Genomic DNA, 21498 nt, shown 5'->3' on the forward strand with positions numbered 1-21498 from the left:
CAAATGATCTGCCTCCCCATCTGGCTCTCTTAATTCTTGACGGTCTAAGGAGGCATTCATGGGTTGATCTTAAATAGCTGGAAGGTACATGAGGGGAAATAAGACCTCTGATTTCAGGGTACCTTTTGTATTTATTGCTTTGGGTGCAAGGCAGAGAGAATTTAACTAAATCCTTGCATCAACAGGCAGCCAAATAAGGAGTTTCATAGACTCCACCGATTCATGGCTTGGGATTTTATGAAGTAGCCTGGCTGCCGCATTCTTCACAGCCTGCAGTCTTTTTGTTACATATATTGGAGATCCCAAAAAGAGGGAGGTGCCATAATCCAGGATGGAAACCGCCAAGGATTGAATCACAATTCTTCTGAGATGGTCTGGGATTAGCTCTAAAATCTTCCGGACCAATCTGAGCAGTCCAAAGCATGTGGCAGCAAGTTTTTTTGCTTGATCGTCCATTGTTAGCTTTGTCCATCCACATTCCCAAGTTTTTAGGTCTCGGCCTCGTGAAAGCAGCGCATACCCTGCTCTGCCATGCAGAGGCTTCTTGGAATCAATATGATTCCAGAAGCCTCGTCCCAGCTCCGCCTTAGGTTTTGATTTGTGCGCGTTGTTTTGCGTCACGAATTATGCCAAAGGCAGTGCAATGATTGCACCGAAGGCATGTCACTCACTGATTGTTGCCACCCTGTCTCCTTTTATCCACGCCCTGCGGGATTGGATCTTTTACTGGCGGCAGTTCACACACTCCTTTAATTATTAGCTACTACACTTCTTTCCCCATTCGTGAATGAGACCACTTGAGAAATTGGGCCAGCTTTTCGGCAACTAAGTTTAAACAAGCCCTAATGCAGGGAGGTCCACCAGGGGGGAGTGATGTAGAAACTGCCTGTAGTGCCTTAGAACAACGCATTAATGAGGCGCTCGACGAGGTGGTGCCCTGGGCCTTCAGTGCTCCTAGGAGACGGGGTAGATCTGCCCCCTGGTTCAACGAAGAGCTGAAGGTCGCAAAATCCTCCTGTAAACGTCTGGAACGTAGATGGAGAGTAGACATCTCCAAAGATAGGAAAACTTCTTATAAGACTAGTCTTAAGAACTACCATTCTCTAATAAGGAAGACACGAGCTGCGTACTACAACACTAAAAACGAACTAGCGGAGAACTCTTCTAGAGAGTTGTTTATGATCTTCAAATAATTGTCGTCACTGGACAGAATCTCTCCCTCCAACAAGAGCTCCGTCGAGTCATGCAACATGATAGCGGACTTCTTCTCCGAAAAGGTGGAGAGAATCTACTCAACCTTCCCTGAGGAGGCTCGTAAGGGGAAGTACGCTATTTAGAGAGCTGGCAATATGAATGAGGCCTCTTGTCTTTCAAGTTTCAACCTTCCTTCCTTAGTCGACTTTCGAGCCTTAGCCCGGAGTATCAAGTCTGGCTGCCCGAAAGATCCCATGAAACCCAGAAACATGAAGGAGAGTATGGACACTCTAGCTCCCTACTTCAGGCACCTCATTAAACTCTTTCACAACAGGCATAGTCCCCCGTGGGTGGAAAGGGGGAGTGGTTGTGCCCATAAAGAAGAAACCCGGGGTCCGCTGTAGCCAGTTGGAGAATTTAAGACCAATCTCACACTTACCTTTCATCGCCAAAATTGCGGAAAAAACGGTCAATGATCAGCTTATAAGGCACGTGAATCAGACCAACTTACTTCACCCCACGCAATCGGGTTTTCGTGCGACATAATCCACAGAGTCGGCTCTGCTTTTCTCCACTGAAACCATCCGCAGACAGGCCGATGCAGGACAGACCTTAGCGCTGCGTTTGACACGGTGGCCCATCCTATTCTGCTGCAGCGCCTTAAGGCAAGTGAACTAGCCAACTTGGCACTGAAATGGTTAAGCTCCTTCCTTCGGGATAGGAGCTTTCAAGTAGCCCAAGGACCGTATTATTCCAAAAACATCAAGCTGGAGCAGGGGGTTCCCCAGGGCTCCATATTAAGCCCTACGCTTTTCAATCTCTATATAGCCCCCCTGTCCGTAAACATCGAAAAATACGGCATCGGTGTCGTGTCATATGCAGATGACACACAGCTTGTAGTATCTCTGTCCCAATCTCGTGAAGAGGATGCCGCAAACTTCTCCATGTGCCTACAAGAACTTACCGTCTGGATGGCTAACAACTGCCTAAAATTGAACGGTGATAAAACTGAGGTACTGATTGTGGGTAAGGACACTCAGCTATGGTCTCCCAAATGGTGGCCACAGACCTTGGGCACCATCCCCGCCCCTAAGGAGCAGGTAAAGAACTTGGGAATTTGGTTGGACTCCAAGCTTTCCTTTGACCACCATTCCAGGATGGTTGCTGGGAAGTGCTTCGGCATAATGAAAGGCCTCCGGAAGGTTCTTGATGTGCTTCCAGTATCTGCTAGGAAAACCTTAGTCCACACACTTGTCACCTCTCGTCTGGACTATGGGAATGCCCTCTATCTGGGTGCCAGCAATAAAAGCATTCAGAGACTACAATATATTCAGAATGCGGCTGCCCGCCTTGTCCTGATGCTCCCTAGGAGAGCCTCGCCTAAAAATGCGCGATCCACTCTACACTGGCTCCCAGTTAGTGAAAGAATCTTATTTAAGGCCCTCTGCACTAGTCACCGTATCCTGTTAAGGAAGGGCCCGATCTATCTCCACAACCTTATGTCCCCCTATACGCCTTCCAGGGCCCTGCGATCCTGGGGCGCGGGTCTTGTTCAAGTCCCTGTTATTAAGAAAGTAAGAATGGGGGGCCGATCCTTCCGCTACCTAGCAGCTAAACAATGGAACTCACTCCCCTTGGAACTGCGGTTGGAACAATCCGAAACCAAGTTCCGAAAAAAGCTTAAGACCTGGCTTTTCCAGCCGTAGACACCCTTTCTCCCTGTACCTCCCGGCTTCCTATCTCAGACCGGGCTGCTCCAATAGGCCGCAGCACGGGGACACACTAGTGAGTGTAACCAGGCGCTTTATAAACTTCTTTATTATTATTATTATTATTTGTAGAGCGCAGCAGCTACTTTAGAAAGAAATGTCCCGGCATTAGCATATTTTCTCCCAGGAAACGTATATACACATTTGTGAAATTGAGGGTGCGTTGTTTGGACGGGTAGGGTTTCGTCTAATGCATTCACAGTGGCACCGATGGGGGGGGTTAAGGAAGGGCGAGGGCGCCTAATGGTGAAACCGGAGCTTCTTTGAGCTGTAGCGGCACCGTGACAATGGCCAGGTCTAGATCATTCCATTCTAGTCTTCATGAGCGCAGGTTAAGCGCTCAGTATAACACTCTTGCACGGATATACACATACCTGGGTCCTGGGGAACACGAGGGGGGATGATGGCTGTTTGTGCCTCCGCCCCTACCCTGCCTCGCACCTATTTTGCAGCTCTTATAAAGCCCGTCACTAGCAGGAGGGAGAAGCTGAGCTCTGTTCTGCGTCTGAGTGACACCCTATCCCCACTCTCTGGCCTCCTCGAGCATCGGTGAGGACAGCGTCTCTCCTCCGGTGAAAGCAGCTGCCTGCCCGGCTGGCATCTCTTACTTTCTCTGTACCTCTCTCCCTTCCCTGTCTCTCTCTCTCTCTCTCTCTGCAACTGCACTCTTTCTAGCTTTTCTCTCTCTCTCGTTCTCTCTCTCTCTCCCTCTTTCTCTCTCTCTCTCGCTCCCTCTCTTTCATTCTATATCTCCTTTATCTCTCTTTTCCTCTCCCTCTCACTTTCTCTCTTGCTGTCGCTCTCTTGCTCCATCTCCCCCTCTGTGTCCCTCTCTCTCTCCCTCTTTCTCCCTCTCTTCTCCCTCTCTCTTTTTCTTTCTCTCTCTCCCCGTCTCCATTTTTTTACACTTTCTCACACTCAACCCCTCCCTCTCTCTCTCTTGCTCCCTTTGTCTTTCATTCTATATCTCCTTCTTTCTCTCCCCCTTTCTCTTTTTCTCTCCCTCTCACTTTCTCTCTTGCTCTCTCTCCGTACCCCCTCTGTCCCTCTCTCTTCCTCTTTCTCCCTCTCTTCCCCCTCTCTGTCTTTTTCTTTCTCTCTCCTCTGTCTCTATTTCTTTCTCTCTCTCCCGTCTCCATTTCTTGCTTTCTCCCTCTCTCCTCTTTCTTTCTCCCTCTCTCTCTTTCTCTCTTCCTCTGTTTCTCTCTTTCTCTCTTCCTCTGTTTCTCTCTTGCTCTCCCTCTTTTGCTCTCTTTTGCTGTCTCTCTCTTCCTCTCTTTCACCCACTCTCTTTATTTCACTCACTCTCCTGCTTCCTCCTGCTGAAATGCAGAACACTGGGAGGATGAGCACAGGTCAGATAGCTCCGAACTGCCCTGTTTGGCCTCAGCCCCTCTCCCTCCATGAAGGCTGTGGGGGCTTCTTCCTTCTCAGCTAGGGTGTATGTCCCAGGGAGTGTAACATACAACAACACACCTCCCCACCCAGAGTCTATTCCAACCACTCATTGATGACTCTTTCCGGTTCTGGGCTTTCCTGCCACAACTGACTTAGAAACTGTCCCTATTTGACCCTATATTCATGTCTTCAGCGGAGAAAACACTGATTGATTTTTAGGTCTCGGCCTGGCGAAAGCAGCGCTTGCGCTGTCTCCCCATGCAGAGGGCTTCTTGGAATCAATACGGATTACAAAGCTGTGTCCCCGCTCCGCCTGCAGTTTTCATTCGTGCGAGTCGTTTGGCGAGGCTACCTACTCCTTACCGGAGAGCCCATGTATGAGACTACTCGGCACAAGAGTTTTACATGTATGGTGCCGCCCCTAACTCCTTTGGAGACCTCATCTCCAGACCTTCTTTGTGACAGTGGAATCCCCTCTAATTCTCAGATGTGAACAGCATGGGACTTGCTTCAATTTGGGACCTGCATGCCACAGCTTTAGATGATCAGCGCGCAACTTAGCCTCCCCAAGTTGATGCGCTTAAACTTTTTTTATTCATTGCTTCTCTTTTCGACCTCGTTGTTCGCGTCTCACGTTCCTGACATATTTGAAAACTAAGTTGTGTGTCCTGTATATCGTGTAGAATATGCGTTCAGGACCTGGACCCTGTAACCGTGACCAATAGGAACAAGCATAAAAAATGCAATAGGTCTCGCCATTCATTAAGGTAAAGCTGTTTGCTTTGCTATACAATACCAATAGCAAAGCAAATGGCTTTAACTTAATCAAAGGCGAGACCTATTGCATTTTTAATGCTTGTTTTTAGGGGAGTTCGAGACGGGAGGATTACCCATGCAGCTCAGCAGACTAATCACGGGCCTTGGAAAGGGTTTGTTCCCCAGGAAAATCAGCTCTGTCTTGTCACCGTTTAGTTTCAGACAGCAACTAGTCATCCATTTAGACACTTATTCCAGGCAGGGTGCTAGTTGATGGTGTTCCAGATTCGAGCCATTTGCAAAGGAAACCACCAACTGCGTATCATCCGCATAGGAGACTATGGACAAACCAAACTCCTGTATAATTTTTGCCAGGGGATGCTTATAGCCATTAAACAAAGTAGGGCTAAGTGACGAGTCCTGAGGGACCCCGCATATAGATAGCATGCTATCAGAAAAGGGTTTTTTTTAAATTTTTATTTATTGAGTTTTCCCATCAGTTACATACAATGAATATACAACAAGAACATGAGGAAATTTATAGTACACAAAAAAACAAAATACATAAAAATCAGCAGGCTTGGACATAGTTAGCAATGAAGACAATCGTACATTAGTAATGAATACTAATAAGACATAAGGAGGGTAGTGAGATATCTGATGTTGGCCATTACAAACTGCAGCAGATTCGGAACCTGGGGGAAATACAGCGTAGTTAAAGAAAGTACATATAATCCATCTGGGCCGTCATTGGGGAGGACTATAGCATACAGTGGCTTATCCGTATGGGAGCGATGTTGGGCTCTAGGACGTGTCCGTATCATTGCTTGGATGCTACAGTTGATGTGTGGGCAATGAGCCCCAAATGTCACGAGGACGAGAGGAGCGTGGGAGTAATTCAGCATAAGTGCATAGTTGATCTTGCCATAGAATAATGTCCGATAACCAATCTTTAAATTTGGGCGTCCGTCCCCTACCCAATCTGCAGGCCACCCGCCACTTAGCCAGCACAAGGCAGAAGAACACAAATTTCCGGTGTTGAGCAGGGATTTGTGCAGTGTATCCCAGAAGGGCTACAAGTGGGGATCTCGAGATTGGCATGGGGATCATAGTATCTAGGGCCGGGAGGACATGATCCCAATAGGTATGTACCTCTGAACATTCCCAAGCCAGGTTGAGGAAGTCAGCCTTTTCTGTTTAACACCTGTCGTATCTGTCTTTGTCCCGCAGGCCAAATTTGTGGAGTATAACTGGTGTGTAGTAGCTGCGGTGTAAGTATCTATAATGGATAATTTGGAGCCTGCTATTAGAAGAGATCTGCTTTGTCTGCTTGCAGCATAACAGCCACTGGGCATCAGTGAGGTCTTGGCCCAACTCCACCGCCCACTTAGCGTGAGCCCCGCTCTGAGGATATTCCACATCATGATACAGAATGTGATACAGTGTAGACACCAAATGTGAGGCAGTGGGCGCACGTAGAACGTGATGCCGGGAGGCCAGAGCTGCGGGCTCAGAAGGGTAGTCAGGGCTACTGGCCTGAATGCCATGACGAAGGCGAGCATATAAAAATGTTTCCATAGTAGATGACTGGAGAGCCAGGCACAATTGATGGAGGGTGCGGAATTTGTCATTAACATAAAAGTCCCGCCAGCAATGAATGCCGCGTGCACGCGCAATTTTCTTAGAGACCTTCGTGCAGTAATGTAATCTCTGGATGGTAAGTGAGCGGCAGAAGGGGGGAATATAGACGGGGCGCTTTCATGTGATCAACTATACGGGTCCAGGCCTTGATTGTGCAATCTATGGAAGATAGGCAGCGCCCTCGGGGCTCAATGTGAAAGAGTATGACGCCCTCTAGCGGGATAGGATCTGCAAGCCAATGTTCAGTGGCAACATGTGGAGTATAGCCAGGCCGGTAAAACCAAAAATGAGCGTTATGTGCCTGGGCCCATATATAATACAATTCGAAGTTAGGTATGTCAAACCCACCATGAGAATAAGGCCGCATCAATGTTCCCACTGAATACGTGGTTGTTTACCGCCCCACACCAAACAAATCAATTCCGAACGGAGGGAGATGAAGAAATGTCATCCAGGATCATAATGGATATTAAGGAAAAGATATAAAAACTTGGGGAGTATGACCATTTTGATAAGGGTTATGCGCCCGGCCATGGATAAGGGAAGCGCAATCCAACGAGTAATGCAGCCCGTTATATGCTCCATTGCACACCCATAATTGATCCGCATGAGCTCATCTCGATCCGCCGTAATGCGGATCCCCAAATAATTTACCTCCTCCTCACACCATCCGATCGGGAAATCAGTTTTGAACGGAGTAACAGAGCTGGTCAGTGGGAATATCTGTGATTTGGACCAATTAATACGGATACCCGATTGACAACCGAATTTAACGGATTCACGTAGTAGTGCGTTGAGAATTTGATGCAGGGATCTTTAATATACAAGGTGACATCGTCAGCATATAGGGAGATTAGTATTGGGCGAAGAAAACAACGCAGACACATCTGTTGGTAGTGCTGTCTAATCTTTGCCGCCAAGGGTTCCATTACTAAGGCAAAAAGCAGGGGAGAGAGTGGACACCCTTGACGCTTTCCCCAGACTCACGACGATACGCGGATTTACCCGTTTTTAATAATTGTTATCAACGCTTCCCTCATCGATGCAAGCAGGATTTGCGTTTGAGGACCTCCTGTAATATTGGAAGTAACTGAGCGATGTATGTTTTATAAAAATCATTGGGAAGACCATCGGAGCCAGGCGCTTTTCCAGACGCCATTTGCATTATGGCTTCGCGCAGCTCATAGTCTTCAAATGGTGCTGCTAGAAATTCGCGTTAGGAGTTGCCCAGCTACCCAAGGGCTATGTCCTCTAAATAAGGAGAGAAGTCAGGTGAAGGGGTGCGTTGCGAGCGATACAGTTCCGTATAATATGTAACAAATGTGCGTAAGATGTCAAGGCTGTCTCTATGATCCTTCGCCGTCCACTACGTCTAGGATATAACTGGAGAATCGAGGTTTCCTAATAGCATTCGCCAATGTCTAGCCAGGCCTCTCGCCTTCCCCGTATCTGCGGGCAGTATATTTGCCCCTAAACTTCACCTCCCGGTTTGCAGTATCTATGTAGTCTGTGAGCTTTTCACGGAGTGCGGCTCGTTTGGCACCAGAATCAGCAGCCCACATATCCACTTCAAGTTGTTTAATCTCTGTTTCGAGGCGGTGTAGATTCTTCCTAATGTCGCGGAGAACCCCAAAACTTTTAGATATGCATATGCCCCGAACTGTTACTTTAAAAGCTTCCCAAAGCGTAGCTAAGTTTTTGACAGAACCCTTATTTCTATTAGAGAAATCTGTGATTTCTTCTCCTAGTTCTGCCTGGAACACAGTGTCAAGGAGTGATTCCGGCACTGGTCTCCAGCAACGCGGGGCCGCAGCTGAGCTAGGGGGTAAAATTTCAAGATACACCGGTGCATGATCTGAATATGTGCGAGCTAAGTGTTTAGCAGATTGGATCCAGGGAGTCACTCCACGTGTGCAAACCCAATAATCTAAACGAGACCAGTTTGTGTGCCCTGCCGTATATTAAAAAGTGCCTTCCCTAGCAGTGGGATGCGCATAGCACCAGGCATCCACAAGGCCATGCTCCTCAAGCAGCCCAGAGAGGGTCTCCCCCGCATTGGTATAGTGATGAGGAAGAGGATTGGAGCGATCCATAGAGGCGCATAGAGCTATGTTGAAGTCCCCGCCCCATAAGACGTGTGGAGCCTATTTTAAGTATGTGTCCCCCTAGAGTGGTGAAGTAATCAGGGTCATCTGAGTTAGGACCATAACTGCATGCAAGGGTGATAGATTGTGTGGCTAATGTACCCCAAAGTATACAACTGCAGCCAGAGGGGTCGCTGTATGTACCCCCAATATGAACGGTGTATTCCTCTTAACCAGTTTAAGCGTGCCTCGCGAGTAGGTCGTGTAGGAGGATAATGCCCATGCAGGGGCCCATCTCCTGCCAAAGCCTAGGGTCCATGTGCGTTTCTTGTAACATGTGTATGTGGTGCCTATCCAAATACACTAGTATTTGTCTTCGTTTACAGGGGTCGCGAAGGCCCCTGACGTTCCATGTGATCAATTTGATGCAAGGTAGGTCTGTGTGTGCAGGCATCTCAGATTTGGTGGGGATGTATGGCAAACATAATGTTGTCTGGGGGTAATGTGGTCACTCACATAATGATTGTCATGCCAAGTTGCAGTCGTCCAATATGCAGTAGAACAATAAAATCGATACCCTTCCCATACCCTCCCTCCCAAAACGGAAAACCCCAATGAGTTGTCTTTATAACAAACTACAAACCCCAATACCGCCCCCAGCCACAACGGCACCCCAATCGTGCCGGGATATTGTTGCCCACCCAATCGCTCCCAACAAAACAGCCAATCTACTCTAACCAGAGGAGGCCAGTAGAGCAAGAAAACGTAATAAAAAAATACCAAAAGGAAAAAATGGCATGGGGATCTCCCATAAGAGGGGGCACCGGGGAGGTGGCAACGATCCCTTCCCTTAATCCACCACCACCCGTACTGTAGCCCAAGTTGCTCGCCCAAAGAGGGGACAGAGTGGTGTGCGGGGGAATAGTGCTTGGCGATGGGTCAGGCATATCAACCCACAGTACGTTATGGCATTGTGTTTTAAGTATATATTTAAAACCAAAGTCAATGAATAGAGCCCTTAGGGCACATATCTGACCATGAGTCTTTAACGGAGTGTAGTTCCGGCCATGGAGTGTGGAGAAGAATCCCATCGGCAAGAGGGGTGTGATGCGCGCATTGACAGCGCCTTATTATGTTTGTGATATAGATTCGTAGGAGCTAGAGTGACTGGTGTCAGTGAATTTCATCATGTGCTCTCATGTCCTCGGTCAGCCACTGGATGGTGAAGATGATCTGGTGGTGCTATCCTGGCATGGTGATCGTTTTGAAAATGTTTTTAGAAAGTCCTCCACTTGTTGTGGATTTGCGCAGAAGACATACTTGCCGTTGTGTTATCCGAAACCTCGCAGGATATAGGAGGGTGTATTCTATCTGGGCTTTTCGGAGTTTTTGCTTAACCGTGAAGAATTTCCGACGCGCTTCTTGTACCGCAAGGGTAAAGTCTGGGTAAATGGTAAAGGCATTCCCTTCAAATTGTAGTGGTTTCAGTTTGCGGGCCTTCTGGAGTGCAACATCCCGGTTGCGGTAGTTAAGGAGGCGGGCAATGATGGGCCTTGGGGTCTTGCCCGGTGGGGGCCGTGGGCCTAGGGAGCGATGTGCACTCTCAACCACTAGATGCGATGAGAAAGAGTCTTCCCCAAAGGAGCCTTTTAGAAGACGTTCTACGTAGTCCTCCATGCGCCCTGTATTCCCTGCTCTCAGGTGTGCCTAGGATGCGAATGTCATTGCGACGACTTCTGGCTTCAATGTCTTCGTTCTTGGCCGCAATAACTTTCAACAATTTGTCCATTTGCGCTACCTGCGTTTGAATCTGTGAAGTGGGGTCTTCATTCTCAGAATTGCGACATTCAGCCTCTTTCAATTGGCTGTCGTGTTTATCGACTTTTTGTATAAGAAAATCTAGCCGATGGTTCATTGTGTCCATCTTTCCGGACAGATCCGAGAGGCTGTGCTGTACGGCCAGAAGTAAAGTCTTGACATCATCCTCAGTGTATTGCAAGGGTGGTTGTGGCTGATCCATAGCGTCAGGTGCAGTATTCACAGAGGAGGATCTCGTCGCAGTTTTTTTCGCGTCAAAGGTTAACCAGGGCTGACGACTATCTGGTTTCCCCATTGCGCTTCTTCACACGCCTATACAATCCCGCCATGTGGGTGAGTAGACACCTCCAGGCACTGGGTTTAGATGCAGGATAGACGTCACAGGCGCATACAGCTACACAGTACGGTAACGGGGATTCGCCGCCCCGGGGCAGACTGTATCGTGTGGTCACCTGCCTGATCAGCACCTTCCTGAGCGAGCAATAACGTAAGGTGGCTATGGTACTGGAGGTGTCTCAAGCCTCCACCCGGTGCAGTGAGTTGCAGGCAGAAGTCCCCTTTTTTTGGGGGTTTTTGGGCGGCAAATTAAGGCATGTGTTTTGATGCCATCACAGAGAGTGCAAGAATGCACTGTGTTTCAATGCCCAAAGGCAGGCAGACCTCTATGCTGAAGCAGTGTGGATAGTAGCACTAATAGCCCCCTGCTGTGAGGTAAATTGCCAACAGAGCAGTCTAAAGGGGAGTTGTGATGGCGGGTGGCTGACACAGGGATGTTTAGAGAACGCGGCAACAGCAGCACCAGCCGATCACACAGGCCTCATGCGGGGGAGAGACAGAAATGAACAGCGCGGTAGGCGAGTAGCCCCCAGGGCGTTCCTCGAGGCAATGCGCAGTGCAGGAGTCTTCAAAAGAGGGCTGTTAATCCAGACTGCTGGAGGGCACCCTGCGCGCCGGTACTCACGTGTCCTCCGTAGTCTTGTGGAGTCCTACAATGGCGCCACCTCGCACCACACCGCCTAATCGCCGAATGGTGAAGCAGTAGTCTGTGGGTTTAAGAGACAGCCACCCGGTAAGGAGGGAACCAGCGGGTGGGAAATCAAGAGGCAGTGGAGAGGCTCCGGCCTGGGGCAGTCCGCAGCAAGGCCTACCACCATGTGTGCAGCCGCGGGACTTGAGTAGGCGCGGCAGCCGAGGATGTCACCAGCGAGTGCACCCGCCTCCATGCCCACAATGCACGCTGCCCTGTAGGTGAACGGGAGTGGTCTCGAGCGCCGTGATTTTTCCTCCCAGCAGGAGCGGATGGTTCAGGAGGAAGATAGACGTTGGCAAAGATTCTTGAATTGTGGTAGATATGCAGATAAATGACAGATGTCTGCACCAAGCTTCCCGAGCCTCGCAGGTGTGCGGCCATCGTGGATGCGCGCCACCTAGCACCCCAGAAAAGCATGAGGTTTCCATAATCTGAAAAGATCTGTTCTTTAGGATAGAAGTAAGCTAATCCAGAGCTTTATCTTGAATTCCAACCTCCCTGAGCCTTCTCATCGGGATTGCCTGGTCTACAGTATCAAACGCCACACTTAAGTCTAAAAGCAAAATTGTGGCAGAACCACCCTTTTTCAGGATACTTTTAAGCTCCTCAGTGACCACCATCTGTGTGGGATGTATTTAATGATCGTCTTCTAAAAAACATGACAACGCAAGGTTGACCTGTTTCTCTAACAATTTTTCTACGAAAGGTAACCGTGAGATAAGACAGTAGTTGCCTAAGATTGTCGAATCAAGATGGGGTTTATTCAACAAAGGCCTAATGATCGCATGTTTCAAATTTTTGGGAACTATTCCTAAATCTAGTGAGTGATTGAGTAACTCAACTATCGATAGAAGAATGACCTCCATACCCTTGGATAAAATATGATAAGATGGTTCAGAACATTTGGCAGTGGGCTTATTCCAACCGTCTCCTCTTAGCGAACATATACCGGGAGAGAACAATGACTTTGTGGATGTCCTAAGCAGACACAACCAAGACTTGTAAGCATTAGACCAAATCAGAAGTGTTAAAAACGTATTTGTAGAAAGTGCTGTACTCTTTAAATTGATCTGTTCACCATTTACAGAAAGAAAGAATGTCAACATTATCCCTCTAATATCCGTACTTCCAATCTCTAGGGAATACTAAGTCCTTAGTCAAGGACATATCCATATGCTTTTCTTCTTCTGCCAATCATCCCATATGTGGTGAGAACAATATATCTATTGTTTGACATGTATACTAGTTGTACCTGTGTGAGTGCAACAGCGTTGGTTTACAAAGCTTCTAGAAATCTCAGTTTACCATGATTGCAAAATGCTAACTCGTACAATCTTATTCACTCCACATAAAGGTCATGTTTGCCACCCCAAACTACATATGCTCAATCTGACAATTTGGTACTGCAGTATTAGAATTTGAATATTTACGGTTGTTGCAAGAGTGTAAGGTTATTTGAACAGAAGCTAGCTGCTCGACAACAAAAATTGCGAAGTGGCAAATATTTTTATGCAACACAGCAGACTAATCCTTTGCACAGAACACCAAAGGACATTTTTTCACTATTCAATTTCTGTGCAAGAATCTGGATTAACATGGACTTCTGTTTGTGTGCTGCCTATTTAGAAAACAGGCACCTAAATTCTATTTTCAAAACTCCGTTTATTAAGGCATCTATGGAAAGTTTAACTTTACAACCACCTTCATGGGATTAAACATTGTTCTATCAAGAGTAATAAATACTCCTTTTGAACCATTTAATTGCAGTTCTTTTAAAGGTGCATGCTTGGAATTGGCCTTTTTAGTAGCTATCACTTTCATATAACAGTTTGCGAGTTACAGACCTTGAAGAAACATTCTTAGGTACCTCTAGGTAGAGTTGTCCTGTACACTGATCCTCGTATTTTGCCTAAATTGATTTCGACTTTTCATACTAATTAGGCAGTTGAATTATTTGGCAGAAAAACTTTGCTTTCTTCAGAGGTCAGAAGAGGAGCAGTTCTACTATATCGACAGACCAAAGACTAATTGAAAAACATAGCAGTAGTTTGTTGCGTCTTTCACAGCCACATTTAGGCAAACCAAATTCAGCATTCACTGGCTTTATTTATTTAGAAGCTTTTTATAGTGTAGACTAGGCTCGAGGGTGTTAGAGCACTTTACATTAAATACCAGGTATTTGCATCAATGGTATAGAAAATGTCTGAGAGGAGCTGCTGTTGATCAATAGCAATAGTACTAACTGACATAAGTTATGAGGTTCATGCAGTAAATAGAACAGGTAAATAATGTCCGAAAATACAAATGACATCCGTTGTAGAAGTAACCGCTTAAGTTAATTTCTACTGCGAAGAATTCTAGCCACCATCCAACAGTGATAGCTGCATAGAACCTCCTCACCAGTTCATAGCATACCAATCTATTAGTGCATTCCAGAGAACTGAAATGCAGGCTACATTCCAAAGTAAGACTACAAAGTAAACCTCAGATGCTGCAGAAAAACTAGGTCAGATTCAGCTGTCCTCGGTGGGACATTATTAAAAAAATCAAAAATAGCTTTAGGTCAGAAGGCATTTATGGATAAAGATGGCTTTTAGCTATTTTGAAATAGTATGTAGAATGAAATCTATTATGTTATGAAGAAGCAAAGCACATTTTGTGGGACAAAGCCCTAGCACACTTGACGCGTCACAAAGAAGCTAGATTTTAACATTCCTCTAGTAGACATCTCCAAAGCCTCAATGTAGGTGTCAGTGCATTCTTTCACATAGCGCTATTGTGGCGATATTCAAGCAAATAGAGACCAAAGTTGTGAACACTTGACAGTGCTCCCACTGCTTATTTCCTCCAGCATCAGACTTAAAGGGTTGGCAGGTACTGCTTAAGTCTGCGCTCATCAAGAACTCTGCAATAAGACATGCCCCTAATGGAAGGTATTGCATACCTTTACAACACTGGAAGCACTACATCAAGTGTTAGTCACAAGCTCCTCCTCTCTCTTCTCTTTGTCTGCAAAGTAATAGTGCTCACATCCTTCACATTAAAACAATAAGCGTTTAATACACAGAAATTTACGTTGTAATGAGTGTGGTGGAGGAAATGATCAAGTTGTAGTCCGTGTCCTGTTTCGTGGAATTTGATCATGAGTTGTTCTTTGCACATTTACAACCAAAACAAGTTGCAGTTTTCAAAACACAGCATTAGATGGCAAAATAGTGCACAGCATGTTATGGCCAACACTATAAGATGTAAACTGTTACAGATAATCGACATCTTTTAATCCTTGAATAGATGTATTTCACTGCATGTATTGATCACTGCATCAACAGTACAGCTCTACAATACGTTTTAAATGTGTTTATTTTACCATTATCTAAAACCTGCTATTGCAACTCTCACTTGTATTAAAAGCAAAATTATTTTAATTATTTCCATTTAAGTAACTTAGACCTCACTGTACTTTAAGTACGAATCCTTAATTTTTAAATTTAATAATTATCCCTAACCATAATATAAACCTGTATTTAGGTTGGCTGTAATCAAATAGTTATCCTTAATTCTTTAATTCATCACTACCCCTTTTTAAAACCATAGCACTGGATTATTTAAAACTAAATATAACTATCCTAACCTGAATACTAATCCTAATATAAATTATTTTACATTGATGTAATTAACTAACTATCCTTAATCTGGCCCTAATAATCTTGAATTAATTAAAATTAAATGACATACTTATTTAACCTAACCCTTATACCAACGTAACTAATTAAAATGAAACAAAATTGCACTCTGTAATGCCACCATGACCCTGCATTAGCTTGAAGTTTATGTATTTTAATTATTCTTACCTAATTTATTATCCTAACGTTTGATGCATTTAAATTAGATCAATTTAAATAAAGTATACTTGAAGTATGTTATGCAGTTAACTATTTTCTTTTTTTAACATATATTCAATGAACCCTTGCTTTAAATTGATTGACCTACATTAAATGTGCTAGTACTTATCTAAATTGAAGTATAAGTTATATGTGTAGCAGAATTCTCAATCGCTATTACACCCGTGTAGTGGCTAATCAATGTAAATCCTGTGATATAGGGGGTATACCTCCTTCATATATTAGAACATGGTCTTGTCGGCCTATAACTCCTACTGGGCATGTGAGAATTTGTGTTTCCCAGATGCTATGACACTAGAGATGTCCTCAAAATATTTACTTTCTGTACCTTACACTATCTCTAATTGGTCGATTGCACATACTGATTTGGGGTATCACTTCAGTGCTTTGTTGCATATGACTTATCCAAAGGTCACTGTTACATAACATTGTCCCAAGATGCACTTTGCGGAAGATAGGGTATTTGTACCCTCCCTGTGTCTCTGACACTGTCCCTCTGCATGAATGGGTTATTTGGGTGGGGGATGGGGGTGCACTAACATGTTTGTATGCTGCTCTTTGTTGAACAGCCTTGTCCATGAAAATGAAGTACTGTGTCTGCTTAGTTTGTGTTTTTTAGTGTGAGAATGGCGGGGCAGCAAGTCTTTGGCAACATGTAGAAGTGAAAAGGCAGCGTTTGAAGAAGTGCATGCTGAAGAATTGAGACACGTGTTTAAACTAGATCCATAAACTTTAATTTGAGAAATGTTTAATCCTTTTTCTTGCAAACATTTGTTTCTCTACAGATGGTGTTTTACAGCGACTGAAATCTGCTCTTCGACTCTTTAATTTCGGATGTTTAATTTTCTAAGAGACTGACCACAAAATGGCCTGCTTAATTCTCTGTCTGGAATTCTGGACTCAAGCTTCGGTCGTGATCAGTATTCCCTGAGTTGTTTTTGTTCTTTGTGTGTGTAAATGAGAGAAGATACAGAGTGTCTAAAGCATGCCTTATTTAGCTTCTCCTATAAGGGTGAATCAAACACATACATTTTACAGTGCTTCAGTGTTGACTTTGTAATCTATTTTGGACTCAATGTGCTGTGGCTTTTTTTATTCATTGAATACTTAAAATTGGGAACCTTATAGTCCTTTGGAGGACAAGTCATGCATGCACCGTTTACCTTTTAAGTAAGGCAGCTGTAAGGTATTGCACACACCAGCCTTCTATCTGAGCTCTGCAAGGCATTCTGCTTCTTGATGTGGTTAATTCTGTTGGCTGAGAAATATTACAAACAACTGGGATTATACCTATTCCACTTTAGTTCTGAGTTCCTCAAAGAAATGTGGGTCTGTATGTGAAGGGTGCACATCAATGTGTTTTAATACAGGTTTGTACTAGTTGCGTCGAACTATCTCAACATAGCGTATTTTTAAAAGCTTAACCATGATTCATGAAATAATTGCTTTAATTAATGTTTGAAGTTTTATGGGCACTCTGATGGTACAGTCCAAAAATTGAGGAAAATTACATCTAAATATATATATTATGATCTGTATACATCGAGATACTCCGCCACGACAAAGTTAAGCAACATATATAGGATTCGAGAATTTCATACAGGCTAGGCGACATTCAGCCTGAAATAGAGAGAAAACTACATGCACAGTTGTGAAGACTGCAACATTCTCAGGAAAGAATTCTCAGCCAGTCCTGTGAAGACCTTCCTCTAATGGAGGTGAAGCCCAGTTGTGTAATGGACCCTTAGTCACTTCGTAATTAATCCTTACCACGCTAAGAAAGGACTTTACCTGGAGTTTTACCAAGTGTTCTTAATGAACATTTTCTACTGACCATATACCTACGATTCCTATGTATACTTCGGTTAAATAAGGCAGCCCTGTGTAAAGTATGAGTGGGAGCTATTCCTTTCCCTAGAGTATTGAATTGATGGAGTCCTGAGAATTGAGTAGATATATTTTTATAAGAATGCCATGCCTGTGCAGAGCTCTGATTAAGTTGACAATATTTTGTGTTACATTAGCACCTCCACACTGCATTATCCGGCAGCTGCAGTAGGGTGTACGCATGAAGCAGTTTTTGGAATGTCAGTATTTTGACATACTTCTGCAGTAAACCCCAGAAACAGTCTGTTTACATCCCAGGGCAGGTGGATGGAATACATTGAAATGGCAAATCGCTGAGCGCGCTGTGAGAACTTGCACTGTTGCTGTTTGAGTTCAGCAAAACCTAAAGAAAATCAGTATATACAAATTTACATTAAAAAAAAAGTTAATATATATATATATATATATATGAGGGGTATTATGTATGGAAGATCTATATGTTAACTAGTGTTTTATTAATCCATCCGTTTTCTGAGCATTCCTTCCCGTTTTGCTCCACTTATCTTAAAGGAGCAGGGAATTACTTTAGGGGTTGCCATGTACACGAGTAATATAACTCGAGATGTACTATTAAGGGCTTTGCCTAAACAGGTCGTCCTAAAAAAAAAAAAATCTTTCAAAAAAGCTCCAATTGTTTTTACTTTGAGCTGCAATACAAAGTGATTTGTGCATGTATAAATGTATGTGGTCGCAGTCGCTCCCAAATGTATCGGTTACAGATAACACATTGTGAAAATACATAGCTTTATAGGATACACATACTGGTAAGATAAGAGATATTTCATTCAGATTCACACAGTCTTGAATATTCTTCTGTTATGCATGCTTTTCTTGTGTTTATTAACTCCGGGTATCATGCATTCAATGAAAGTAGTACCCTTCGTTTTTTATCCTTTTGAGCTGCCATGTTAAGAGAAGTTTCTGAGTAACTGCCTCAGTTGCAAATGTTTGAGAAGCGTTCTCTTCATCACTTAGATTTATGATGGCACAGTTTATTCTACTTTGGCCTGTAAGTGTTGTCTTTCTTTTCTAGTCAATACTTGTTGATACAAAGAGGGACAGGCCTTTGGGAGTAAACAATCGTTTTAAAAATTAAACTATTATTATTTTATTTTCTTAATAATACTTGTCGGATGCTGTGGGGGTTGTTCCACCAATACTTTCTCAAGAACTGGCGCCTTTGGGCTCATTCACCTTGGAACAGCCCACAGTAAAAAATTTAAATTCTGATAATGAAAAGAATAATGTAAGGATTACAAGGTCTCATTCCATAGGTCATTTGCTCCGTCCTGCTACCCAGTTTCTGTACTTGTTGTTGATTCACTTTTGTGTTTTTATCACTAGCAATTCTGATTCGTGGCTCCAGTACTTGTCTTAATTTATTAATGCTTAGAGTAACTCCAGTCTATAACTGCTGAGATGTTCGAAAGGTCTTATAAAGTCTATTATAATACCACTATCTAGAGACATATTTTAACAAGTAAAGTTGTTTTAATAGTAGTAGCGAGCATAATATGAATATTTGAAAAATATGATTTGTAGATTTGAAGCAATGTTTGCTACAGGGGTCATTCTCTTCTAATTGTATTGTTCAGAAGATTTATATAATTACTTTTTTTGTGATATTTGCTACCCCTTCACTTGAATGAGTTGAATATTTGAAAAATGTTATTTGTTGTTTGTAAGCAATGTTTGCTACATGGGTCATGCACTTCTAATTGTGTTGTTCAGAAGGTTTATATAATTACGTTTTTTGTGATATTTGCTACCCCTGTGCTTAAATGAGAGATTCTAGGTTAGTTGCTTTAAAAGAAAAAAGCTGTTCAATACATTGGGTAAAATGTGCTTCTTCAGGTGCTACTATTGTTCTGCTAAAGGACATTTTACTGCTGGATGCAGGGATCGATGTTAAAGCATTACATTCTAGTCCAACAGAAATATTAATGATTTCAGGGTCTGTGTGTCTTTAGTAACTGGGAGGCGTTTTGAGCACAAAGAAATAAGATACCACTCATGAATGTGCATTCAAAGGATTACTAGTCTGATAAAGAAACTGAATATCATACAAAACAGCTTTCGAAATGGAGACCACTGGAACTAGCTGCAGAACATAGTTGTCCAATTGTGAGAATAAACTCAGTGCAAAATGGTGCCAACAAATTCCCACATATTTACAGTCTGTTACCGAAGGAGTTGATTTCCAAATACCGCTTATGACAAAAAAATGTAGTACGTATACAGAGATAAAAAGCAAAACATCACTTACCTGCAACAATTAATTTTCAACTAGGTAGCAGGAGGGTGCACAGCAGCTGCTCTACAACAAAAGATATAAACCATATATTTCCTCTCTACATTCCCATAAAACATATTTTGCTTCCAGCCATAGGTTTTTTTTCCTAATGATCCATCACATATCATGAGGCACTTTATTGACTTTTGATTGTTAATGCCCAGTTATGCTGATTAATATCTATTATGGTAGTAGGTGTGTGATATTGTATCTTTGCCATCTTTTTTTCATTTTGGCAATTTTTGGTTTTCCGAGCATTGCAATATTGACCATAAGCTTCTCCTTGTGTTTGTAATAACACATGGTGGCTATCGATCTCCTTACAAGGGAAATAGCTTACTTGGTTTCTTTAGTGCATGCTGTGTAGCAGATTATTACAAGAATGTGATGGATTTCGCCTACCAGATGGAAATTTCTTTTGACTTGAGATTTCCTCAAACATCTCCTGGTTTAGCTGTGATTTGTTGGTCAGCCACATTCTAATGTTATCTTTCCCATAGCCACAATTATCTAAGTCCTTAAATTGCAGCATAATTATAACCAACCAGCATCACCTCTCATTTTTTTATTTTTTTATCATACCTCTTACGTGGCAGATCTCCTGAGAAAATTTGTTTTTCTTTCCGGTCTTTTTAATGTTGCCCAAATACCTGGGCTTACATGAAGTTAATAGAAGGTCTGCAGAGTTCCATCGAGGATTACGACAAATCTTTTGAGTGGTGTACTCCTCACGTTGGTGCCAAGACTTAACATGTGTACCACTCGCATGTTCATGATTTTTAGTATTTATATTGTGATGCAAACAAAACATGCTTCACTATTTTTTTGCACGGTTCATTTTAAAAGCAACATGACAGAAGGATCAGTAGAGAATTAAGTACTTACATTGAATAAAACTGTAAATTAAGATCCTACATGGGACTGGCATAGTCAAGTGTTTATGGTCTATCGCAATAAGTCTGTGTTATGGACCAAAGTCTAAAACCTAAAGTTTTTCAATTCCATATTGGCTAGATTGTGCATCTGACCTGTTTCATAAGCTATTTGAGCACAGGACCCTCTAAAACTCTGACTGCTTCCAACTGCTAAGACACAGAAGTGTTGATTCTTTGTTTGTTGCCTCTGTGAGTCCTGCAAATGTATTTATTAAACTCAGTCTTTTATGCTGGATTTTGTTCGCCTTATGCTGCAGTTTGTCATTGTTGTTGAACATCTATTCAGATAAAAGTAAGCAGCTACTGCTCCACTGTTAAGCCATATCCTGGATACCCATGTTCTGTACATAATTGTAAGGCGCTCTTGTTTCTTTGAGACCCCAAAGCGGATGCAAGGTCTGGTAGGCAGTTTTCACATTTTTCTGTCAAACATTATCTCTGTTTTTCTTCCATTATGTTTTTTTAGAAGTACTGCAGTGGAATCATTCAACACTTTGTGAATCTGAGAATTGTTTTTAAGAGAACCTGAAATATTCACTGAAACAAGATTTACTTGAGTAGTACACGTCATCACAGATGATGCCATTTATTACTTTCTGCTAAAAATGAACGCGTTGGCACCAACAGCAGCATGGTGCCTTTTGAAATAAGTGTTTTGCTGGGTCTACCGAGCACTTCTAAAAGACTGACTTTTAAATCTGAACTAAAATAAACATTTTAAACGTTGCTGTGAGGTGATAAATTTGCAGGTGATTTATTCTATTGGTACATAGTTTTTTGAAACAACCTTT

The 21498-nt window shown here is 43.4% G+C and overlaps 1 protein-coding gene across 2 annotated transcripts in view; it reads left to right on the top strand.

The window, feature by feature from the left end:
* NPTN (neuroplastin) overlaps nucleotides 1–18091 on the top strand; it is a 541091-nt gene extending 523000 nt beyond the window's left edge. Inside the window, exon 9 of one of the 2 annotated variants that reach the window (XM_085643904.1) lies at nucleotides 16378–17854. The gene's annotated coding sequence lies outside the window, so the exon portion shown is untranslated. Of the gene's footprint in view, nucleotides 1–16377 lie in introns of both variants that reach the window. The other variant, XM_085643907.1, reaches the window with a different exon arrangement.
* The last annotated feature ends 3407 nt before the right edge of the window (nucleotides 18092–21498 follow it).

Source organism: Triturus cristatus, chromosome 3_1, assembly GCF_964204655.1.
Source record: "Triturus cristatus chromosome 3_1, aTriCri1.1, whole genome shotgun sequence".
NCBI classification, from domain to species: domain Eukaryota; kingdom Metazoa; phylum Chordata; class Amphibia; order Caudata; family Salamandridae; genus Triturus; species Triturus cristatus.